Source organism: Schistocerca gregaria, chromosome 8 (genome assembly GCF_023897955.1).
Source record: "Schistocerca gregaria isolate iqSchGreg1 chromosome 8, iqSchGreg1.2, whole genome shotgun sequence".
In the NCBI taxonomy this organism is placed as follows: Eukaryota; Metazoa; Arthropoda; class Insecta; order Orthoptera; family Acrididae; genus Schistocerca; species Schistocerca gregaria.
Window position 1 is genome coordinate 145,151,119 of NC_064927.1, and position 27,589 is coordinate 145,178,707.

The 27,589-nt window shown below is 40.1% G+C and overlaps 1 protein-coding gene across 4 annotated transcripts in view; it reads right to left on the reverse strand.

Moving 5' to 3' along the window:
• The window catches only part of LOC126284180 (lebercilin), a 182,373-nt gene that overhangs the window by 81,589 nt on the left and 73,195 nt on the right, over positions 1-27,589 (reverse strand). The gene's annotated exons all lie outside the window — the stretch shown is intronic.

Here is a 27,589-nt window from a genome sequence, read left to right on the forward strand (position 1 = left end):
GGCTTAATCTGCTTCTGCTGAGAAACTGAGTAGTTTAGAAACTAATAGGCTCTGTTGTTAATGATGTTTCTGGAAGTTTTGAAATTTTAGAGAAAACTGGTACGTTGCTTGTGGGATAAAGAACTGAACAGTGAGAGCATCACTTCCTCCATCAATAATAACAACAACAATTTTGTGTGGCTCACTGGCTTGGTGTACATCTTTCAACTGGATGCCACTTCGGAAACTTGCATGTCCCAAACCTAGACAAGTTATCGAACCGTGCAAAGGGGACTTACAGTTTAAGGTGGAATCCAAACAATGTATCATTTCTGGCAACTCCTCTCTTTGTTGAGAGGTGAAGGCTAAATCAAAATGCCGACTGAAGAAGCCAGGGTCTGACAGGGATTCAATCCTGCAATTCTTGGTTTCCAGTCAAGTGCTCTACTGGTAGGCCACTAGGCCAGACTACAATAAACGTGAGAAGGATAAAAACTTAGTGGACACCAGTTGGACCTACAATAACATAACAAGGTGAGAAAAATAGTCAGGTTGGCAGGTTGTTGGAGCCAGTTGAGTGCCCCTGGGCCTTCGCATGTGAGGGGAGTGTCCTTCCTATAATCATTATAGTCAATATATTAAAGTAGGAAACAGCATCCAGTATTTATCAAAGTGCTACCCCTAAAATGAAAAAATAAGGCATGGAGAGAAATGGACTAACTGAATTTAAATGGAATTAAAATGGAGTGTTAGATGTGTCCAAAGAAGCTGGAAAAGATGATGTCCCAACCACATTGCCTCATCCCAAAAGTAGTTTCAAACATTATATCTGACAATAAAAATCACTTTCACGGAGAAGCAATTCAACTATTAAACCAATATTAGAGTAAAGAATCTGGAAGACCATGCTTAGGTTTAGCACAGAGAGCTAGAAGAAGTAGACATTCCACGAGGATGCTAGTTACTGCTTAAGGCTCTGCAACCATAATGTGACAGTGACTTGTTACATACAAGAAAACTGTGTGTTTATTTGGTATGACTGATGCAGAGGGAACATAGGACGGCGGATTCCTTCCAGGAGGAAAGGAAGGCAAAGTTCCATGCAGCAATAATCTCCTTGACAGTGCAGAGTTTGTTAGAGGGAGCAGTAGCCCACCAAATGTTGTTCCTTCTCCACGTGAGGTGAAGTCTTATTTGCACTCACAGTTCTGTACCAGGATTTGTCTTGGTGAATCATGGGTGAGTGCATTATCCAAACAATTAGCTAGTTCATTTCCTGGGATACCCACATGACTTGTGACTATTGATCAGGCAGTACGACTTAGGTCAGAGAGGAGGTCATGAATAACAGATGTCACAGAGTGATGGAAGTAACACCTATCAATCAACAGCCTGGAGCAAGCACATTAAGTCACTACAAATTAAAATGCAATTGTGGTAGGGCTGCTTAATAAAATGCCCCACTGTAAAAACACTACATGTTCCCAGTAGGAAATGATGTTCTTCATCAGTGAGAGGTGTAAAAGCATATCCTGTCCTATCCATGCCATAAGCTTGTAGCCTACCTTCCTCCATCACTTCACATTCCTTAATAAAACTCCCTCCCCATTCATTCATTTTAGTTAATACTTTCTTACTTACCAAAGTTTTACTCTTTGTCTTTTTTTTTTTTTTTTTTTTTTTTTTCCCTTGTCTCTGTCTGCTCTTTCCTTCATCTTCCTGCCTGTTTCTCTCTTTGGTGGTTCCCCATCACTGTTTTTGCTTTTCTCTCAGTTCATTACTCTGGTCATCTCACTTCTTGTTTCTCTTCCTCTCAATTCATCTTTCCTTCACTTACTGTCCCTGTATCACCCATAAACCAAAAGTGGCACAGTGTTTACTAATAACCTACTTTCTCGTAAGTCCTCTTTGTAGCCCTTGCCCACACAAAGAAAGGGTGGGTTCCTTCCAACCTGGAGTCTCAGTTATCTGACCTGCCCCTCCTTCCCAAACCTATCCTCCTTTCCTCCATGAAGAAGGATCTAGCAGTTCCGAAAACTATGACTCTGCTTATACTTGCAAATGCATCTATCAGTAATACTGGTCAAACAATATTGTAACCTATTTACTACACTCATCTACACAATTACTCCGCAATTCGCAATTAAGTGTTCGAACCATCTCCATACTATTTCTTGAACATTTTACTCCCAAATAACATGTGGGAAATGTGCCAACACAAAAAATGTCTTCACTGTTGCGGTGTTAACTATCATGTGGGATGCAGAGCAGCACTGTGAGTACTGTGGCTGTTGGTCCTGCCAAACAAAGCTGTATGGTGTAAAGAGGCAACAGCAGCAGTCTCGCACATCCCACCTTCGACCTGTAAGGACCATCGACCTGGCCTGCTCTTCACAGGACACCGTTCCCATGTCCTGTCTCCTTGGTCCATGTCATCACCAGCTGTGGTTACCACCTTGTGATCTAATATGTTAAGGTCATTTATTTGACTTGTGTCACCTGGCTCTTTTAAAATTGCCGGTGACTGTCAGGGTTACGAAATCGGGTATCTCACTCCCTGAATAGAAGTTCTGGGTTTGCCTTGCTTATTATTGTGGAAGGCTTTGATTATTATTCAAAATGCAGTTGATGCTTAAGCTTAAGAAAAGTAGTTTGTCTAAAGAGTTTATGAGCACAGTGGCTCCAGTGTCAGTTTGCTATATTTAATTGGCACTCAGTTGTATGACAATTCATGAACAATATTGTATCCTTTTTATTTGTCTTGGGGTTTTTGGTAAGGAATGACTGTGGTGATAAGTAGTGATGGTTGTATGCTGCATGTAAAATTTTTATAGATTAATGCCTCATTTATCTGGTAGTATTTTCCATGCACGGATATTATTTTGGTGGTATATGTCGTTAGGTGTTCCATTTAGCGGATGTTACTTGTTACTGTTCTGTTTCAGCATGGGGCTTTATAATTACGAGTTTCAAGGATATGGCTTTATTAAAGAGCTTACAATGTTTGTTATGGTGCTTTATCTAAAGCTATTTTACCTTGCATTCTTCTATCTGTCGAGCAAATTATGAAGGACTATCTGTGTAATTTCTACAAAGTTTTTCCATGACAGAGCCCTCGCAAAAAAATTTCTCAGTTTACTTGCCACATCAAATACAAATAAAATTTCTATCTTTCGATGATCTCCTCCATTATTTTCATCAGGTACTAAAACTGACCATCGTGAACTGGTAGCCTATATGGACAGTTACTAATCATTGCATTGAGCATCAATGTCACCTTAAATACAGGCATTTGGGTAAATCAGTGGTGGTGGAGCACAGTCTGTTAAATAAGCATCAGATTTTGTTTGAACAAATGAGAATAACTGCACCCGCTTCCAACTACTGGGACTCTGTGATCAGAGAAGCATTTGAAATTAGACCATATGAAAACAACTTCAAAAGAGACACCAGCCCTGCAATTGCAATTCATGGAAGTGTGCACTTGAAAAGGAGAAAACACGGAAGAACACTTCTCACAGTTCACCGCCTGAATCAATGGATGGCACTGCAAACACCACTAGCGCACAAGCAAAATTTTTGGATGAGTGTGTGCCACCTTTGTACATGCCTTTATGATGTAATCCAACCAATCGGATGCCATTCTGAGAGTATAAAAGAGGGAACCTTGCCAGTTCATGACAGTTTAAAATTTCCTTTTCATTTTAGTCGCTGATGATGACAATGGAGGACTTCGTCGAAAGCTTGGAATTTTATCCGAATTTTATGCAGCAAGTAAACCGAAATATCTCTGTAATTGTTTAAAGTTATATTTGGCTTTACAATGTAACACTGTCAAGATTAGATGAGGGTTTTCTGTTTGCAAATATTTTTGAATTTTTTGATGGGAGTCTTTTGCTGTAATAAAATTAAGTTAGCACTTTTGGTGAAATGCAGTTTGGAAGAAATGTATTACACCCACCCAGACTTAGCCCTTCCACTCATTTAAACTGTACCACTGTAGTAGCAGGGTGTGTGGCTGGGGAACGATGAAGTGTTTTTGCATTCTGTTAAGCAGATGTTAGTTGCTATGCTTTTGTTTCAGTATAGCTGCCTGCAGGATGCAGAGATGATTGATGCCATCTTCAGCATTAAGCTCATGTTAACCGAGTGAAAAACTATAGTTTCCTTATCTGAAGTTAGTGAACCATTTCACTCAAAAGATAATATAATTAGAGTCCATTTATTCATTATGTTAATAGAGAACTGCTTTTGTGTACCATCAGAGTGTTCGAGTTGTGTATAAATCAATGTGCAGACAGCTAGATGATTACTGGTATGAACCCAAGCTATGTTGGCTCGGATAGTAGAAATTATCCAAAGTGAATTAAGCACACCTTTAGTTCAACAGATAAGAAAGCAAAAACTCTTGTGGGTTTCCGTCTATAGCTAAGGCTAATCTGTTTGCCAAGTTATCCAACCTGCTAGTGGGATTATCACGTGATGGTGGTGTACTATCAGTAAGTTCAACTAAAGGTGGTACAGATCAATTTGTAATTTTTTTTTAAATTACAGGATCAAGGCAAATTATTTCGTTTAAGTACTGAACATTGATATTAGTTGTTGGGACACATGGCGTGTGGGCAGTTGGGGCAGACATTGACTGTTACTACGCAATGGAAACTGTTTTCATTAAATTTCATGAGTTAATTTGTAAAAACTAACTTAGTGTCCATACCTGATGTGAGGTTATCAGCAAGGATTTTTTTGGGGTGCAACAATATGAAGAACCATTAGATAAGTGTATTAAGGGAATCAAAGCTAGCACTAGGAGTCTGTGGTTGGATTATAGTGAAGAGCAAATAGTTGAAAATACACTGGAAGAGTATGCGTCTCAGTAATTATTGCAATTCCACAAATCTAGCGGTAATGTTTTTGTATATTTGCTGGAGACAATATGAGTTGCTTCCACTGTTTTTAGTAATTGGGTACCAGCTAGGTCATGATTGTTTCAAAATTTTTGTGAGTTAAATGTTAAAATATGTGGATTATTGTTTTATTATTATTATTATTATTATTATTATTATTATTATTGGTTGTTGTTGTTGTTGTTGTTGTTGTTGTAAATTGTGAGAGAAAGGGAGTTGGGATTCGGTACTAATGCACAAGTGCGAGTTCTTTTAGCTACAACCCCCTCCCCAAAAGCTTTTAAGTTTTGGTGGGGGACAGTGTGCCAAGTCAAAAAAGTCATCACTGTCGCTATTGTATTTGAACATAGATGCATGCCTCTGCCATGCATGGTGCAGAATGGTGCTGTGGGCAGTGTGGCTGTGGTACTATATAAACAAAACTGCCTTGTGTCAAGAGGCAACAGTGGCAGCCTTGGGCATTCAGCCTTTGACGTTTAAGGACCAGCAATTCGGCCTGCTTGCTGGAGGAACCATTTCCATGTCCTGGAGTTCTTGTTTCCTCAGTCCATATCATTAAGTGATCTAATGTGTTAAGGTTAATTGTTCAACTTTTTCTGTTGGCTGTCTGTCAGGGTTGTGAACCAAGGTGTATCCCTGCAAGCTACATAGAAGTGCTGGATGGCCTTAGTTATTATTCAGAAAGCAGATGATGCAGTTAGTTCAAAACATGGAGTGCTCAAGAATTTATCAGCAAGGTGGCTCAAGTGTTGTTGGTTTGTTGTATTTAATCAGCACACAGTTAAATGACAGTTCACGAACAATATTGTATAACTTTTATTTGCCTTCAGCTTTTTGGTTAGAGATAACTGTGTTGATGTGCTTATGGTTGTTTGGCATATGTAAAATTTTTATAGAGTTTCATGCCACTCACTTCTCTGGATAGTATTTTCCATGCATGGATACTAGGAAATTTATGGATTGAGTTTTAAGCATTCGGTTTTATTAAACAGATTATGATTGTTTTATGGTGCTTTTTCTAAAATTATTCTAACTTGCATTCTCATACCTCCTACGCAGATTGTGAAGATCTGTCTATTGAATAATATTATATTTGGCTTTATTTTGTAATATTACCATGATTACATGAGAGTTTTCTGTTTATGAATACTGCTGCATTTTTTGTGGGAGTATTCTCTTGCAATTAAATTGAGTTGGCAATGTGCTTTTCAGGAAATAGGTAATTCACAGTGATCCAGTTTTAGAGTGTTCCAGCCTGGCCATTTCTAATGAAATTCTTTGAGTAGTTAAACAATATCTTGGATAAACATGTACAAAGTTTCAGCTCAATATATTTCTACAGACTCTCATGAACAGGAGTCCAGCTGTACATGTGCCAAAGTACCAACTTCGGACAACTTCTATACAAGGTACCTTCAATTTACATGCCCCTAATTTTGTACACTTAAACAGTTTTTTCTGCTAAATAAGAACACATTACTGATTAGATTATTAAATGCATCTGGTGACAGCAGAACTTCTTCAAAAAGGCACAAAATTCATAGTTAGACTTGGAGAGACCATCTTTAACCCGACATAAATCATAATTTTATGGAAGGACTCAGCCACGAATTGGTAATAAGACACACCAGGCCATGCTGTTTCTTGAGCTTTTTACACGACAGCCTCTGTCCTTCTCTATCAACATATATACACCTGCAAATGTGATGAAAATGTTTTGGGTGCAACATTTTGGGCAGTTTTAGGGGCCTGTATCTCAACTGTCTATTCTTTAATCTTTTTTATTTTGCTATATCTAGAAAGAGTATTCTGAGTTTCAGAATCTATTAGTTTAATTTTTTACCCATGCCTTTGTCATTACAGAATTTAAACAGATCAAGATGTGTCAATACTTGGTTATCTAAAGGCTTCTGCAAACTAGCACAAGCTGCCCATCTTTTAGCTGTTCCTTCAATTCCATCACAAGGAGATTTTCCATTGTTGGCTCCAAATAAATATCACTCAGCGGATATAATGAAGTCCTTTTATGCAGACATAAACTGATACAATTCTTGAGCTTCTTGTACTGGCCAGCACATCCATCACTGAAGTAGTGCATGTGCTCAGTTTTTCCTGTTTTTATCATCAAATATTTAATTAGTCTTGCTATGTCGGTGTGAACTGCAATAGTATCACAACCTTGAAGAGACACTTGAAAGCAAATGAACAGTTCTCAGCAAAATCCGTGAGAATGACAAACTGCGCCATCTGCAAGATTTTCTTTCAGGTGCCTTAGATGTGAACTTTGGTGCTTTGAAATGAAATGGCGGCTTATCAGATCACGAATTTTCAGAACCAGATCCTCTCTTAACTCTTCTACAATTACTTGGCACATCTACAGTGTATCTCTGTCAGTATGAATCAACCAACTGTTTGTATTCTTCTGTATCACATACTTTGAAATTCTGCCAACCTGTCCTTCACAAACCTGGTACTGCAAAAAAACACTTCTCTATAGCACTGGCATCCCAGAATCACCTGTGCTCCCTAAGATACTGCTTGTGCACAATCACATACATCACACCTCTGAAACTGAAGCCGTGGCTCTCCAACACCTGGAAGAGCATTCCACCACCTACATAAGTTATCCAACTGAAGACTTCCTGCTCCCACCTTGGGGCACCACTATCCATCCCTTATCTTACCCACAGTGTTCATCCTTGTCAACCCCTCATGGCCCCCAGACCCTACCTAGCTGACCTTTTAAACCTGCCACATCTCCCAAAATTACCTTCCACTAAATCTAGAGGCTAAACAATCCCAGAGTTCTGTTGTTAACCTTTCCACCAAAATCCTCAGCCACGCGGAAGTTTCAGTCCTATCCTGAGTCCTCACGTTCATCCTTACAACCAAACGTAAGCACAGTGAACCTGATCCTTCTCCTGATCTCTGCAACGGAAACACCCCTTTACCATCAATCCATCCAACCAAAGCCAACCTTATCCCAACACTGAACCCACAGTCTCCCAGTTCATATCCCCATCCAGCTGTGAGCCCCGTCCCAGCTAACAACAACTGGTCACCTTGCAGGGATTCTCCAACTTGCATTCACAATCCTTCCCCAGGTCCCTTCCTAAGAAAACCAATCTTTCAACAGACACAAGGACAATCATACACAGCCTAAAAAACAAAACAAAAATCCTGACCTAATCATCCTGCCCACAGACGAAGATTCCGCCACTGTCATGGTGAGCTACAGTGACTACCTGGCAGAAGGCCTCTGAAAATAGTCTGACTCGTCCACCTATAAACTCTACCAGAGTGTTCCCATCCCAGAAGTCCATCATAACCTTCAATCCCTGCTTAAGGCCTTAAGCCCTTCACAGAACCTTTCCCCTGAAGCCATTTCCCTCCTCACCCCTATGACATAATGCACACCCACCTTCTACGTGCTCTCCAAAATCTACAAATCAACAATCCTGGATACCCCACTGTAGCTAATTATTGTGCACACATTGAAAGAATTTTGGTCCTCATTGACCAACAGCTCAAACCTATTGCCAGAAACCTAACCTCTCATGTCAAAGATATCAACCACTTCCTTGATAAACTCTCCACCACCCCTGCCCCTTTACCTCCTGGATACCTACTCATCACTGCTATAAACCAACATCCATCAGGCCCATAGTCTTGTCACTATTGAACACTCTCTCTCCCAACATCCTGCAGACTCCGAACCCAGTACCTCATACACCTTATTAACTTCGAGCTAACTCACAACTTCTTCTCCTCTGAAGGGAAGGTACACAAACAAATCTGTGTTACAGCCATGGGCAACCACATGGAACCATCCTATGCCAGCCTGTTTATGGGCAATCTAGAGGAAACCTTCCTAGCTTTCCAAAACCTCAAACCCCTTGTCTGGTTCCTAGTTCACTGGTGATATCTTCATGATCTGGACTTAGGGCCAAGACATCTTATCATCATTCCTTCACAACCTTAACACCTTCTCTCCCATCTGCTTCACCCTGTCCTCCTCAACACAGCAAGCTACCTTCCTGGATGCTGATCTCCTGTTCTGTGATGGCTCCATCTACACCTCTGTCCAGAGTAATCCCACCAACCATAAACAGTACCTATCTTTCAACAGCTGCCATCCCTTCCACACAAAAAATCTCTCCCATACAGCTCGGCCACTCGCAGACAGCATATATGCAGTGCTCAGTATGCTACAGGCATTCATAGACAGGTACTAGCCCCCAGATCTAGTCTGCAAACAGCTCTCCTGTGCCACTTCCCCACACATCCCCAATCCTCCTACCATCCCCAAGAGCCAGCTCAAAAGAATTCTCCCTTCATCACCCAATGCCACACCAGACTGGAACAAATGAACCACATTCTTTGCCAGGACTTTTGTTATAAATTACAATACCCTGAAATGAGGGAAATATTACGAAAAAATATTATGAATATGCCTTTCAGCGTTCAGTCTGGAGCATAGCCCCCTTATAAAATGCCTCCATGATCCCCTATTCAGTGCTAACATTGGTGCCTCTTCTGATGTTAAACCTATTACTTCAAAATCATTCTTAACAGAATCCAGGTACCTTCTCCTTGGTCTGCCCCGACTCCTCCTACCTTCTACTGCTGACCCCATGAGATTCTTGGGTAATCTTGCTTCTCCCATGCGTGTAACATGACCCCAGCATCTAAGCCTATTCATCCTGACTGCTACATCTATAGAGTTCATTTCCAGTTTTTCTTTGATTTCCTCATTGTGGCCACCCTCCTGCCACTGTTCCCATCTACTAGTACCTGCAATCATCCTAGCTACTTTCATATCCATAACCTCAACCTTGTTGATAAGGTAACCTGAATCCACCCATACAACAAAGTTGGTCGAAAGATTGAACAGTGGACAGATAACTTAGTCTTGGTACTAACTTCCTTCTTGCAGAAGAAGGTAGATCGTAGCTGAGCGCTCACAGCATTAGCTTTGCTACACCTCGCTTCCAGTTCTTTCACTATTTTCCCATCATGTGAGAATATGCATCCTAAGTACTTGAAACCGCCCACCTGTTCTAACTTTGTTCCTCCTATTTGGCACTCAATCCGTTTATATTTCTTTCCCACTGACATTACTTTTGTTTTGGAGATGCTAATCTTCATACCATAGTCCTTACATTTCTGCTATAGCTCTGAAATATTACTCTGCAAACTTTTAATCGAATCTGCCATCACAACTAAGACATCCGCATATGCAAGACTGCTTATTTTGTGTTCACATATCTTGATCTCACCCAGCCAGTCTATTGTTTTCAACATATGATCCATAAATAATATGAACAACAGTGGGAACAGGTTGCAGCCTTGTCTTACCCCTGAAACTACTCTGAACCATGAACTCAATTTACCGTCAACTCTAACTGCTGCCTGAGTATCCATGTAAAGACCTTTAATTGCTTGCAAAAGTTTGCCTCCTATTCTATAATTTCGTAGAACAGACAATAACTTCCTCCTAGGAACCCGGTCATATGCCTTTTCAAGATCTATAAAGCATAGATACAGTTCCCTGTTCCACTCATAACACTCCTCCATTATTTGCCGTAAGCTAAAGATCTGGTCCTGACAACCTCTAACAGGCCTAAACTCACACTGATTTTCATCCAATTGGTCCTCAACTAATACTCGCACTTTCCTTTCAACAATACCTGAGAAGATTTTACCCACAATGCTGATTAAAGAGATACCTCTGTAGTTGCAATCTTTTCTGTTTCCATGTTTAAAGATTGGTGTGATTACTGCTTTTGTCCAGTCTGATGTTGCTTTATTGCACTGCAAACTATTGACCATTTTCTCCACTTCCTAAAATGTGATCCTCATTCCTATCCCATTCTACCTCGAAATCTGAAACATTGCTGATCGTATTTTCACCTACATTGAGCAACTCTTCAAAATATTCCCTCCATCTGCCCAAGGCATCCACAGGATTCACCAGCAGTTTTCCTGACCTGTCCAAAATACTTGTCATTTCCTTCTTACCTCCCTTTCAAAGACTTCTAATTACACTCCAGAATGGTTTTCCAGCAGCTTGACCCATAGTCTCCAACCTGTTTCCAAAGTCTTCCAAAGATTTCTTCTTGGATGCTGCAATTATCTGTTTGGCTTTGTTTCTTTCTTCAACATAACTTTCTCTGTCTACCCGAGTTCTAGTATGCAGCCATTTTTGATACACCTTCTTTTTCCTTTTACAGCCTGCCTTGACTGTGTCATTTCACCAAGCTGTTTGCTTCATCCTACTTTTACACACTACTGTTCCAAGACATTCTTTAGCCACTTCTAGTACTGTGTCCCTGTACCTTGTCCATTCCTTTTCCAATGACTGTAATTGACTACATTCAACTAACTGGTACCTTTCTGAGATCGCTATTATGTACTTGTGCCTGATTTCCTTATCCTGAAGTTTCTCCACCATTATCCTCCTGCATATGGACCTGACCTCCTGCACTTTCGGCCTCACAATCCCAATTTCACTGCAGATTAAATAATGATCAGTGTCATCAAAGAATCCCCTGAATACACATGTGTCCCTCACAGCCTTCCTGAATTCCTGATCTGTTATTATATAGTCAATGACAGATCTGGTTCCCCTGCCTTCCCAAGTATACCACTGAATGTTCTTATGTTTAAAAAAAGAGTTTGTGATTACTAAGCCCATACTGGCACAGAAATCCGAGAGTTGTTTCCCATTCCTGTTGACCTCCATATCCTCTCCAAATTTACCCATAACCTTTTCATACCCTTCTGTTCGATTTCCAATCCTGGCATTAAAATCACCCATGAGCAGAACACTGTCCTTGTCCTTTACTCTAACAACTACATCACTGAGTGCCTCATAAAAACTATCCATCTTATCTTGATCTGTCCCTTCACAATGCAAATATACTGACACAATCCTAATTTTCTTGCTAGACACTGTCAAATCTATCCACATCAGTCATTCGTTTACATACCTTACTGCAACTACGCTGGGTTCCATTTCTTTCCTGATGTAAAGCCCTACACCCCATTGTGCTATTCCTGCTTTGATTCCTGACATGTAGACCTTGTATTCTCCCACTTCCTCTTCTTTCTCACCCCTTACCCGAATGTCACTAACAGCAAAAACGTCCAGCCCCATCTTACTTGCAGCCTCTGCCAGCTCTACCTTCTTCCCAGAGTAGCCCCCATTGATATTAATAGCTCCCCATCTCATTACCATCTGTTTGCCGAGTCATATCTTAGGAGTCCTTGGTTTGTCAGTTAGAGGTGGGACTCCGTCACCTCCAAAGGTCCAAGGCATTTTGCTCTGATTGTTGCCAGCATCATATTTAAAGTATTGGGGATGCAGGTTGCTAGCCTTACTTACCCCGTTGAGTTTTACCCCTAACGGCTGAGGGACTAATCGGTGGATTTGGTAGTCTTTGCCGTATGAGCACAAAGGTGACCACGACTCAGAATATGTCTGAGATGCCCAGCCTTATTCCAAAGTAACTGGTATCCCGACTGTCGGGACCACTTACTTGGTCACTCATACGTTGCCTGTGGTTCATGAACTAGAACATAACTACAGGAACCCACACCACGAACCACTGTCGTCCAATCTAATTTTACTGCAATATATATTGAGTGAATTAGCATATCTGATGAGTGTGCAATGATTTAACAAGATTTATGCCAAGTGAACGGGGATAAAAGTCTGCTGCAGTAAGCTACCACCTACTGGCACTAACGTAAACTTCTAGCATGCACACCATGATCCATGCATGTTGTTTATTAAATCCTTATGTATTTGGCCCACAAGGCAATTATGTCCCACAAGTTGTGTATGCAGAAAAGCTCCTTACAACATGCACAAGCACAGGTATGCTCATGACCTTGATGCCAAGTTACACGGAGTCTAGAGCAGCAGTAGTACATTAGATTTAAGTGGTGTATCTTCCAGATTGCAACGTCTATGTTACTTTTTACAGTATTCAAGGAAAAATAACCAATAAATCCACAAGATGTCGAAAGTTGGGGTGTTCACCTGGTCTTGTGCCCTTACACAGGAGCTGCCATTGACCTCCTCTAATTTATGTCCTCTCATCCTTATTGTGTGTCACTTTCTGCCAATGCACCCAACTGTCTTTTGCCACTTCTTCCTTTTCCACAGCCTGTTCCCCTCCCCTCCCTCTCAACACAGCTCCTGGCAGCCTTGCCTGGCTACCATCTAATCCTACATGCTTTATCAGCCAGTGCTGACTCCTCTCTCCCCATTCATACCCTGCTATCCCTCCCCCCAACCCCACTCCACTCTGAATTGCTGCTTGCGTTTGATGCAACACCTCTGCATTCTGATCAGAGTAGACTGAGATAGCAGTCATTTGTGCCTGCTTGTGTGAATATGTGTGTGTGTTCTTTTCTGAAGAAGTCTCCGATGGAAAGCAATCTATTCTTTTCACAATATTGTTGATATTCCTACCTGAACTTTCCATTGCTTCAAATTTGATGGATATTTTTAGTGCCCATGCAGGGGCCCCACTCCTTTTACTTTTTAATGTGAAACGCCACTTTTCACTCCATACAGAGATTCATTCTAAATCATTTTGCAACAAGTTTTCATCTTCTTGTTATTTCACTAGATGGAAAAGAACAGAATCATCTTCAAAGAATCTAATACAGCTTGTGACACGACATACAACATCTGAATATTGATAATTTTTTAGACGGACGCAGCATTTGGTTTGTGTATTCTTTGTCGCAGACTCCAGGTACACATGATACTGATGGTCAGCTGCAGGCATGGCTTTTGAGTGGAGTGGAGGCGAGCCACCAAATGCTTTTATCAGATTTTGAACGCACCTGATAGGATGTCAGATCTACATGGTAGCGCATGCAAAGGGAAGTTTTATCTTGTTTAGGTTTTTGCATGTGCAGGGCAAACTATGTTTCTACAGTTTTAGAAGCACAATATGTCACACTCTAGAGATAATGTGTGTGGGAAGATAAAAGCACTAAGCAAATTCACTGAACTGAAACCCAGTAAATAATTAAAAAATTCTACAATTTTTAATATGCAAGAGATCAAGCTATCAATTTGTAGTGTTCATTGATGTGGACTGATTGAGCTATTCACATGTTTGGTAATGTAATTAATTAACCTGTGAGACACATTTTTTAATTCAACTTTTCATTAAAATGTACATATCTGTTATCCAAGACAGCTAAGCCAGGAAGGCAGTATGTGCTGGCAGATATGATAACACACCACCCACAACCTTTAGTTTGTAAGATTCATATTTTTAACTGTGTTTTTACCATCTATTTAATAATTTGCACAGTTTTGTCCACAATTCAAAAGCAATTGGAACTGCATTCATTATAGCTGCAGCAATGCAAAGAGCAGGAAAATTTCTGCAATAAAAATTTGCCCTATACTTTTGTACTGTAATATTTTAAAGCACAAAAACCATGAACTATTAACAATACTGCTGCTGAAATTTGCAACTGTTTAATATTAACTTGTGGGGAAAGTATTTCACTTAGAATTAAGTATGACATATCAACTTTGTTGCGGTTTTTAGTGCACATCTAATGTCAAATTCAGATTTTCAGTTGCATTTATACATAAAAAGTTGTACAAGAGGCTGGTGATAGTCAATAAGTGATGTAGAGGTATGGGTCTTCCATGGAGGGGCAAGCTGACGGCTTAATAGAGTGGCAGATATCTTTCTCTTTTACACTGTTCAGGACAGAGGTGGAGAGGCAAGACCTATGCTTGTCTCAGCATTGCTCCAGCAGAATGATTTTCAGTGCTAGAGATTGTTTGAGTCATTTGTTGAGACGCACTGAAATATTTCATGACTGTTCAGAGGGAATTTGTTCTGCAGTTGCAAGGACTATTTTATTTAAGCCAATGGTAAAGCAGAACTTGTATTTTTTTGTGTGCAACTGATATGGACTTTGAGTTGGTTGTATTAACAAGGAGACCACATGACAATCAGATTTTTGTAAATTTTTATATTTATGGTATATGAAGCTTAGAACCCAAATATCAATTTTCCAAAACTAATCAATACAACACTAAAAAATTCTTGAAAAAAAAAATCAACTCTGTTGTTTCTGAGTATCTTTAAATCCCTAAAATTTTTTTGATGAGCTTCGTGGCTCTATTGTAGAATGCTCACCAGCCATGGGGACAGGCAGTCAAGGTCTGATTCTTGTACAGTAGAAATAGGAAGTGTTTGTTCTATGAGCATTTCCATGAACCATGACACTTAAAATATATAAGTATGGGAGCGGGAGAGGGTTGGGAGGGGGGAGATTAAAATAAAAACCTCAGTACCTTCAAGAGGTAATTACTGCTTGAAGTCTCTCCCTCCCTCCCTCCCTCCCTCCATCTCTCCCCTTCCCTCTTATTTTCTTTTTCTTCTCTTTTTTTAAATAACTATGCCATTTAAATATAAAATTCATCACATATATGCTAAATAACATGTATTTCATTGTTATTTATTATGAAAAATGCATGGTTCCTTATTTTGAATTACATATCACACACAAGATTCCAGTTTTCATCTCACACAAATATTCTTAATTAGGTATTAACAAAACAATAGAAATATTATGTGAAGGACAGATTTCTACTCAATATATAGAGATTAGTCGCTGACAGGCACAACGAAAAGACTGCAATGCATTTTAGATTTCGGCTAATAGCCCTTTTTCTAAAGTAGACAACACATACACATTCACGCAAGCACAACTTACACGCCCATGACCACTGCTTCTGGCTGCTGTGGCCACACTGAGGACTGCAACTACAGCTGATGGGGGAAGAAATCTGGTGTGGGTGGCGGGGAAAAGGAGGCAGGTGGGACAGGGAGGGGGAGGGATAGAAGGGTAGGGGTAGGGGAAGATGCGGTACTTGTGGGAGCATGCAGGGATGTGGTGGGGACAGGGTCGCTCTGTGCAGTCGGGTGGTTTGGGGAGGGGGGGGGGGGGAGGGAGTGTAAAAAGAGAGAAGTACAGAAGGGGAAAAAGACTGGTGGGTGCATAGGTGGAATAGAAAGCTGTGTAATGCTGGAGTGGGAGCAGGGAAGGGGACCGACCGATAGGTGAAGGGCAGGACCAGGGAAGGTTGAGGCCAAAGGGGTTAGGGAACATAGTACAAGGGGCATTTTTTTAAGGAGGTTGGTTTTATTCAGGATCCCAATATACCAAATTATTCCCCAGTCTTCTAGCTACAAACCCTATTTTTCAACTCTGTTCACTGCAATGGCCTTATACCACCTTACTGAGAGGGCCTGTATGCCCCTGCACAGTACTACTATATTGGTCAACATTTAGAGTCAATGTCTTGCTGCATGAATAACCTCCCCATCATTCATGTACTGCTTCCCATGAGGTGCAACCTTCACTGGTCCAAACAGATGGAAGCCGGAAAGTGTGACATGTGAGCTGCAGGGTGTGCGAGGAAGAACAGTCCAATGAAGTTTTGTAACTTTCTCTCAGGTGTGCAGACTTGTATGAGGCCTTGTGTTGTCGTAGAGAAGGAGCTGTATGTATTTGTTTGACAGTGAACATGTAGAAGTTGTTTCTTCAGTTTCCTGAGAGTAGCACAGTACACTTCATATTTGAAAGTTGCACCATGGGGAAGGACATCACAGAATAACCCCTTTAGAGTTCCAAGAAGATCATCCCCACTTCTTTATAGCTGAAGGTGTGGTTCTGAACTTTCTTTTCAGAGGAAAGGTGGTGTGGTGCTGTTTGGTTCCTGGTTCGAACTGATGCACCCTAGTTTCATCACTTGTGGCAATGCCCCACAAAAAATTGCCATGATCTGCTTTGTAATGCACAAGCAATTCTGCATGGATGGTACTTTGTTGCTCGTTATGGTCTTCTGTTAGGTGGCACGGAACCCAGTGAATACACATTTTTGAGTGCCTGAACTGATGGAAGCATGTGTCGGCACTACTAACAAGAGACACCCAGTTGTGCAGCGAGGTGTTTGATTATGGTCAATCAATCACCTAAAATCAGAGTGTCCATTCCAAAATTTCAAGAGTCACAGCTGTGTGCTGCCGGTCAGCATGCTAGAGATCGGACAGGTTTGCACGACCTTGTCGTGATGATGACAGATATCTTGCCCAATGATCCATCATGCTTTTGTTCACTTCTAGGTTTCCATAGACATCCTGCAAGCACTTATGAGTATCTGCAATACTCTGGTCTTCCGCCAAAAGAAACTCAATGACAGCTCTCTGCTTGGAACATACCTCCGTCACAGAAGCCATTTCAAAGACTACGTATAGTGCCACCACCTACTGGAATTCCATGTAACTGTAGGGGCTGAAATAGGAATATTCCACGATGCCCCAAAACAAAGTGCACAATTTTCCAAGTAAAATTAGCCAAGAAAAAAAATTGTTCCATTACTTACTGAACGCCCCATACATCCTCCCACCACCTCCTACTCCAGACCTGCCATAGCCATCTCCTACCGCCTTGAAGGATACCTGCGAAAGCAGTCATATGATCTACAAACTAAACTGCAACCACTGTGCTGTTATCTATGTGGACATGATAACTAATACTCTGTCAGTCCAGAAGAATAGCCACCAACAAATTGAGAGCAAGAATCTGCTTGACAACCCAGTTGCTGAACATGCTGCCCAACACTTGTACTTCTCTTTAGTGACTGCTTCACAGCCTGTGCCATCTGAATCTTTCCTACCAACACCAGCTTTTCTGAAATGTACAGGTACAGGTGGTAACTCTCCCTGCAACATATCCTACAGTCCTGTAATGCCCCCCACCCCCCTTCCCAGCCTCAATCTTCATCTATATATAACCAATCCCTGCTCCCATTCCAATACTACATAGACTTCTATTGCACCTATGCACCCACCAGTCTTTTTCCCCTTCTCTTCTCTGCCTCCCCCTACCCCCCCAAAAAAACCTCCCAACTACACCTAGTGACTGCACCATTATGCCATACTTCCACAAGCACAGCACTATACCTTCCCCCAACCCTACCCCTTTCCACCCTAATCGGCTCCTTACCCCCACCATCCACACTAGGTTGCTTGTCCCATCAAATATAGTTGCAGTCTGGCCACAGCAGCCAGAGGCAGTGGTCATATGTGTGTGAGTTGTGCTTGTGTGCATTTTCTACAAGTTGGTTGTAATTAAACTTTTGTTACAGAAAACTAATTACTGTATTGGTACCTAACTTTGTAGGAATAATTTTCAGACTGTGTGCCGCAGAATTTACATTGTTAGCTTCATGACTTCCTATTAGGTGCCAGTACTGGTACAGTGCCGTAGGCTGAAACACAAGCTTCTGTTGCATTACAGTTTCAGAGAGTCAACAAGGTGAGCAGAGCTTTACTTTGAAAGCTTTTTACCAAAACAACAGCAATAGTGCTGCTGATCTTCTCTTTCTGCACACAGGTTAAAGAACATGTTTCAGAAGTTTGAATCAAATGGAAATTTGGGAATTGCTTCTGGGAGAGGCCGATAGCAAAGTGCACCACAAATTGTTGAAGAAGGTACTGCTGCCGTCACTGAGAGTGCTAGATGTAAAGTGCAATCTCCAAGCTGTGTCCAACAGCTGAACATTCCATGGAGCAAGGTTCCGAAAGCGCTGCAAACAACTGAGATGCTAACATGAGAAACGTAAAACATACTAAAAATTAAATTCTTCAGGAAAAGCAAAAACCAATTTGTGATGACTCTGATATCTTATTAGAAAAAATACTTCCAATTTGAAATCCAAATGCAGCTGAAGGTTTTAGAAGTCACATTCAAACATTTATCAGCTTCAACAGCAAATTCAAAAAAGTTTTCAGGATTCACTGTAATTACTTCATAAGGTTTGAAAACTAGCACTGCGAATAATTCCAGCTACTTCTTCCAGAACCACAATCTTACACTGCTTTTTCCTCTTTTCAATTACATCAAACTCCATGTCACAGTAATGTTCAGAAGCCAGAGATCTTAATTTCACAGAATCAAAATAGTTTCTTGCAATAACATAAATAATAACCAATTATATCGATTGATTCTTCCACATCTACATCTACACACGCACTCCAGAAGTTGTCATACAGAGCATGGCGGAGGTCACCCTTCATCTACTAGTCATTGCCCTTCCTGTCCCACTCGCAAATAAAGTGAGAGAAAAATGACTATCTATATGCCGTGAAGTTCGGTGGCAGGAGGAACAAGACTTTTGGTCAGGTGAAGACAGGGTTATAAACACAAAATCAGATAGGGGTAATGAAGGAGTAGGTTTAATAATGAATAGGAAAATAGGAATGCGGGTAAGCTACTACAAACAGCATAGTGAACGCATTATTGTGGCCAAGATAGATACGAAGCCCACACCTACTACAGTAGTACAAGTTTATATGCCAACTAGCTCTGCAGATGACAAAAAAAATTGAAGAAATGTATGATCAAATAAAAGAAATTATTCAAATAGTGAAGGGTGACAAAAATTTAATATTCATGGGTGACTGGAATTTGGTAGTAGGGAAAGGGAGAGAAGGAAACGTAGTAGGTGAATATGGACTGGGGCAAAGAAATGAAAGAGGAACCCGACTGGTAGAATTTTGCACAGAGCACAACTTAATCATAGCTAACACTTGGTTCAAGAATCATAAAAGAAGGCTGTATACATGGAAGAAGCCTCGAGATACTGACAGGTTTCAGATAGATTATATAATGGTAAGACAGAGATTTAGGAACCAGGTTTTAAATTGCAAGACATTTCCAGGGGCAAAAAGGTGGGAATTTAAGGAGATGGGACCTGGATAAACTAAAAGAACCAGAGGTTGTACAGAGTTTCAGGGAGAGCATAAGGAAGCAATTGGCAGGAATGGGGGAAAGAAATACGGTGGAAGAAGAATGGGTAGCTTCGAGGGATGAAGTAGTGAAGGCAGCAGAGGATCAAGTAGGTAAAAAGACGAGGGATAGTAGAAACCCTTGGGTAACATAACAAATATTGAATTTAATTGATGAAAGGAGAAAATATACAAATGCAGTAAATGAAGCAGGCAAAAAGGAATACAGACGTCTCAAAAACGAGATCGACAGGAAGTGCAAAATGGCTAAGCAGGGATGGCTAGAGGACAAATGTAAGGATGTAGAGGCTTATCTTACTAGGGGTAAGGTAGATACTGCCTACAGGAAAATTAGAGAGACCTTTGGAGATAAGAGGACCACTTGTATGAACATCAAGGGCTCACATGGAAACTCAGTTCTAAGCAAAGAAGGGAAAGCAGAAAGGTGGAAGGAGTATATAGAAGGTTTATACAAGGGCGATGTACTTGAGGACATTATTATGGAAATGGAAGAGGATGTAGATGAAGATGAAATGGGAAATACGATACTGCGTGAAGAGTTTGACAAAGCACTGAAAGACCTGAGTCGAAACAAGGCCCCCAGAGTAGACAACATTCCATTGGAACTACTGGCAGCCTTGCGAGAGACAGTCCTGACAAAACTCTACCATCTGGTGAGCAAGATGTATGAGACAGGCAAAATACCCTGAGTCTTTAAGAAGAATATAATAATTCCAATCCCAAAGAAAGCAGATGCTGACAGATGTGAAAATTACCGAACTATCAGTTTAATAAGTCACAGCTGCAAAATACTAATGCGAATTCTTTACAGACGAATGGAAAAACTAGTAGAAGCCGACCTCGGGGAAGATCAGTTTGGGTTCCGTAGAAATGTTGGAACACGTGTGGCAATACTGACCCTACGACTTATCTTAGAAGCTAGATTAAGGAAGGGCAAACCTATGTTTCTAGCATTTGTAGACTTAGAGAAAGCTTTTGACAATGTTGATTGGAATACCCTCTTTCAAATTCTGAAGGTAGCGGGGTAAAATACAGGGAACAAAAGGCTATTTACAATTTGTACAGAAACCAGATGGCAGTTATAAGAGTCGAGGGACATGAAAGGGAAGCAGTGGTTGGGAAGGGAGTGAGACATGGTTGTAGTCTCTCCCCGATGTTATTCAATCTGTATATTGAACAAGCAGTGAAGGAAACAAAAGAAAAATTCGGAGTAGGTATTAAAATCCATGGAGACGAAATCAAAATGTTGAGGTTCGCCAATGACATCGTAATTCTGTCAGAGACAGCAAAGGACTTGGAAGAGCAGTTGAACGGAATGGACAGTGTCTTGAAAGGAGGATTTAAGATGAACATCAACAAAAGCAAAACAAGGATAATGGAATGTAGTCGAATTAAGTCGGGTGGTGCTGAGGGAATTAGATTAGGAAATGAGACACTTAAAGTAGTAAAGGAGTTTTGCTATTTGGGGAGCAAAATAACTGATGATGGTCGAAGAAGAGAGGATATAAAATGTAGACTGGCAATGGGAAGGAAAGCGTTTCTGAAGAAGAGAAATTTGTTAACATCGAGTATAGATTTAAGTGTCAGGAAGTCATTTCTGAAAGTATTTGTATGGAGTGTAGCCATGTATGGAAGTGAAACATGGACGATAAATAGTTTGGACAAGAAGAGAATAGAAGCTTTCGAAATGTGGTGCTACAGAAGAATGCTGAAGATTAGATGGGTAGATCACATAACTAATGAGGAAGTATTGAACAGGATTGGGGAGAAGAGAAGTTTGTGGCACAACTTGACCAGAAGAAGGGATTGGTTGGTAGGACATGTTCTGAGGCATCTAGAGATCACCAATTTAGTATTGGAGGGCAGCATGGAGGGTAAAAATCGTAGAGGGAGACCAAGAGATGACTACACTAAGCAGATTCAGAAGGATGTAGGTTGCAGTAGGTACTGGAAGATGAAGAAGCTTGCACAGGATAGAGTACCATGTAGAGCTGCTTAAAACCAGTCTCAGGACTGAAGACCACAACAACACAACATATGCCTCCATACACCATCAATTTTCTCTTATGTTTGTGGTCCTTATGTGAAACATACAACGGCAGCAGTAGGGCCATTCTACAGTCAGCTTCAAATGTTGGTTCTCCTTTTAATATCTTCTATTGCCACATTGCTTAATTCTGCCCTGCGCAGTTATGACACCATTTTGGCACGAAGTTGACTAACTACTGCACCTTGGGCTTGTTACTTGCTGCAGGAGCCATCAGCAGGAATGTTTTTAAGCTGTTCTAACTACCATTGTACTAACAACTTTCTTTCTGCTGTTGGAATTGGCTTTTACTATCTTGTCCATGAAAAAAAGGAATGAAAAACTATTTTTGGCACATACCACCTTTCCCATGTCAACGCCCTAATTGTGAAATGCTATCAAGATCTCATTAAGAAACATCTGTAACGTAGAATGGGAACTTTGTGTGCAATTAACAAATGTTACACTATCATGTGGAAATTAAAATGTGTTTCTTTCAATGGTTCATTTGTTATTTCTCTTCCACATGTCCTTACAAATGGTTCCACATAGATTCAATGTCCAGCGATCAGTCTTTTTCATGGGGGCCCCTCAAGTAGTGAAAGTTTAGTTATTATAACCACTTTGTACTTTTGGCCAAAAACTAAGACATAGAGCAGTCTTTTAATTGTGCCTCTCTGTGACTAAACATGTCCTCTATATGGTGAGCAGTGATCTATCCTCTTCATTAGAACATTAATGAAGGTTGATAATTTTATTTATTTATTTATTGCATCCTTATGTATTTTATGTCGCACAAAAATGCTCATAGAACATGCGCCTTTATTTCAAAAATTTGCTTCAGTTGAGAATTGAATCTGGACTGCCCACAAGGCAGGCACAGTCTACCACAGAGCCATGCGGCACACCGAAAAACCGCACTAGATGTAGCTATTTAAAGAGGCTCAGAAAACTTCAACATTGATTTTCTCAAGAATTTTTTAGATTGGGACTACTTTAGCAGATAACATATTTGAATTCTGAACTTCATGTTCCATAAATATAAATAATTACAAAAATCTGATTGATGTGTGGTCTCCTTGTGACTCTGATTTTTACCTCAGTTTGCCAGTGGTGAGTCTGACCATTTTTTGCTACTGATTGGCACTTAGCATTAATACATGACATGCCACTTAGACTTCAATTCATTTGTGTTAGTTTGGAGTTTGATTAATTTTTAGCTGTGAACACTGTGTTTTCCAGCTATTTTTATTTGATTCTTCAATGAAGAAGGGAAAAAAAATCGCAATACCAAGGAGTTGTGTAACATAAATGGAAGTTGGTAGGCATGTTTGTACATGTGAAAGATGATATCTATTCAAATTTCACGCCACTCTCATGAATGGCGTAAATCAGATTTGCTTTAAATATATGCTGTAACAGTTGTAAGCGTTAGTTACCTTAGCAATTGGACATGGTGAGTTGATGTTAGTCGAGAATGCTTTAAGGCAACAAAGGTGTCATTATCAATACCTCACTTAGTTTGAACAAGATCTTATCATATGGCTACAAGAAGCTGGACGTTGCTTCTATGATATTGCACAAAGACTTGGCAGGAATGCAGCCACTGTACATGACTGCTGGCAGCAATGGTCGCAAGAACGTACAGTACCAAGAAGACCGGGCTCCGGACAGCCATGTGACATTACCGAGAGAGAAGACCATTGTGTTCAATGTATGGCTGTGGCATGTGCACCATAATGACACAATATCACAAATCAGTTCCACGACAAGACACCCTGTAGTGGCATTTCAGCAACCCCCAACCCACCGCCATTTTTGCCTTCAGTGGTGTCAAGTGAGAAGGGCGAGGTGGAGGTCATTAGTCTTTTCTGATGAAAGATGGCTCTGCCTCTGTGCCAGTGATGGCTGTTTGTTGGTTATGAGGAGGTCAGGTGAGCGCCTGCAACTAACCTGTATGTGGCCTAGACATGCTGGATCTACATCCGGAGTTATTGCCTGGGGTATGATTTCATAGGACACCAGAAGCACTTTTGTGGTTATCCCCAGCATCATGACCGCAAATTTGTATGTCAACCAGGTGATTCGACCTGTTGTGATGTCATTCATGAACAGCATTCCAGGAGATGTTTTCCAACAAGGTGTTACTCATCCACATACCTCTGTTGTAGCTCAACACCCTCTAGAGTGTCGACATGTTGCCTGGGACTGCTCAGTCATGAGATCTGTCTCCAATCCAGTACATATGGGACATCATTAGACGACAACTCTAGTGTCATCCACAAACAGTATTAACCATCCCTCTATTCACAGACGGAGTGCAACAGGTATGGAACTACAACTGACAAACTGACATATGGCACAATGCATACACTTATGCATTCCTGCATTCAACATTCTGGCAGTTATACCGGTTATTAATGAGCCAGCATTTCACATTTGCAATGGCTTATCTCATGCTTACATTAACCTGTGATCTTGCAATGTTAATCACTTAAATATGTTACCTACACACATATTCCCAAAATTACTTCACTCTACATCAATTATTTTTTGGTGTCACAAGTTTTTTTCCCCATCAGTGTATTTATATACTGTGTTAACCAACCTCTATATTAGAGGCTCGAGCTAATTTGAATTCTCTTAATTACATAGCAGCTTATCACCACACTAAGAGTCTTTGTGTGAATTTACGGACAATAAACTTTATTGTAGTTGGGGTACATTATTTAGATTTGTAGCATCTACAATCAACCTAACATTAATCTGCATCTGATTATAGCAACGGAGGCTTCTTTTCTATTGAAGCACCAATAACAGAAGTACAATCATCCCCACAGACAATGAAGCACAGTCATTCTTGTATTGTCGTAAGCTGCTCAGTGTCACCTAAATTGTTTATGCACATTAAGAACAGCAGAAAGTGATTTCAGTACATAACTAACTGCCTGTCAATCATTATGAAGTGTGACCTGTCTCATATCAAATCAGAAGTCCAGTTGCACTGCTGAGATGATACTTCAGATGTATTTATGACACTTTAAAACCATGTTTTAATTGTAACTTGGATCTCTGTCTTTCAAAGGCTTGGTGCTGCTACTTGGACTATCTGTACACTCCTTGCAGACTGACTAAAAGCTTCATCTTGCTAGTGGTTCCTCTCCATATGTTCCAATTTTCAAAGGGACTTTCCCTGAATGAAGCTGTTGCAAATCCAGATTGTTCTCCTCAATATGTTCTGTGCACAGAATTTTTTAATCATTATGTTTCAAAGTTGCACAGGTATAGTCAAAATACCACTCCCCAACCCCCCCCCCCCCCCCCTCCCTGAAAAAGGAACATTTTCTTATTTGAGTTTGAACTGTTACAAAAGTAACAAAATCTAATGCCAGTTCATAATCACTGATAAAATATCATCTATGAACAGGAAATCATGCTACAATCAGAACACAATGATTCAGACTGTCCAAGGTTTCATTTTATTTGTTTGGTATAGTTAACACATTCTACTGGTAATTTAAACACTGATTTTAACATCAGAATTCAGTACAGTCCTAAGTATTCTTGAAGAGGAGTAATTTGTATATTTTAAATGATCCCCTTCCACTCTGCAGTCATTAAAACTGGATCAGGTTACCTTTCAGGCAGACATTTCCTTTCAAAAGAAGAAGGGCTTTACTGCTCATTTTAATGCATTCTTATACAGTAAGCACTAACAGACAGTACCTATTTAATGGTAGTTAACTGCTAATAAAGCATACATAATTTCCAGAATGAGACTTTCACTCTGCAGCGGAGTGTCCGCTGATATGAAACTTCCTGGCAGATTAAAACTGTGTGCCGGACCAGAGAGATACTGCCAGAAGCAAAGCTGTGAGGACGGGGCGTGAGTCGTGCTTGGGTAGCTCAGTTGGTAGAACACTTGCCCGCGAAAGGCAAAGGTCCCGAGTTCGAGTCTCGGTCCAGCACACAGTTTTAATCTGCCAGGAAGTTTCATACATGATTTGTTTCTGGTGAGTGATCTGTCCTATCATTGTATATCCTGACTTATGCCATGCCCTTCAAGACTCTCATTCATGGTGGGGTTTACAGAAATAAATGAATACACAAATGCATTCTCTTCCAACTGAGCCATACAAGCATGTCTTAGGGAAGCACAAATATGCTTACTGTCAGTAACTCCCACCCCACCTTCAAAATGCCAAAATCATGCAGAAATAACACATCTGACAGAAACAATGTAATGAAGGGAACAACTTTTCCACAAGGCCAGTGCCATTACTGAAAATATTTAGTTTTCTTCAGAAATATGGTGATATGATCATTACTGCCAAGTTAACAACATTCCAATAATGGTCTCACAATCTTGTTACTAAGTTATCTCTGACATCATTTATCCCAGCGATGGTGAAAATTGCAAGCACAGATTTATTGTAATCTATTTATTACTACAACAAAATACTTTACCCTGAAAAGATGGCAATAGTTTCAAAACAAATGTGCAATAGTAAGTATTTCACAGACTGAAAATTGCAAGCAAAGGTTTATTGTGATCTTCGGTAAATTGTTTTTGGGTATGTAATTTGCACTGTGACATACTGACCATCATTTCTGGTACTGCTCCAAGATGATATATTTGCATCTAACAACCAATGGCCTCTAAGAAATAAACAACTGAGGTGCTTCCTATACAAAGATGCAACAAAGTAATCAAACAAGTTCAAAGTTACATTTCTTGGTGGACAATTCCTGCACTGAAGCATGCCATATTATTTTCATGGTTAATTTTCAAAATTGTCCTGTTGGCACTGACTTCATGAAGAGACTGGGAGAACTGATGAGAGAGATTTAATCTTTTCCTACGACATGACATAAGGTTGTTGACCCAGTGCAACTTAATTTATACACTTTATGTTAGTATGGTGATGTGAATGGGTATTTTATGGAAAAGAAAATAAAGCCACAGAAAAACAGTGAGATGGTCTCAAAAATTCTGACATTATTTTTCTGCTGACCGTTGTGTTATCTCACAAATAGATACATAGGTACATGTATGATACAACACACTCGAATTATTTTTCTGATCATTAAATTATTTCTACTTTATGTTTTAAGGAAATATGTTCAAAACAAATAAACTTCAAATTAAATAGACAAAAGCCCTATCCATCGAGGCAATTACACATTGGTCAAGCATACAGCCAGCAAAAGAGCTTTTTTATAGTTCAAAAATTTATACACTTTATGTTAGTATGGTGATGTGAATGGGTATTTTATGGAAAAGAAAATAAAGCCACAGAAAAACAGTGAGATGGTCTCAAAAATTCTGACATTATTTTTCTGCTGACCGTTGTGTTATCTCACAAATAGATACATAGGTACATGTATGATACAACACACTCGAATTATTTTTCTGATCATTAAATTATTTCTACTTTATGTTTTAAGGAAATATGTTCAAAACAAATAAACTTCAAATTAAATAGACAAAAGCCCTATCCATCGAGGCAATTACACATTGGTCAAGCATACAGCCAGCAAAAGAGCTTTTTTATAGTTCAAAAATATACAATATGCACATGGAAACTAAAGTTGTGTGATGTGTTCAGGTGACTCAGATCAAAGACCTTTTGATGCAAATCCAAATGTGTAGTTTCAAGTTTTGATTCCAAAAACTTTTTTATCAGCCCCAAAGAGTTAAAACAGCATTGCCGGTTCTTTAGTTTCACTTGTACGGCTAATTCAAGCTCCATAAACATCAAGCATACTGGTGACACCACCTTTTAATTAAATTTGTACATGTACTACAC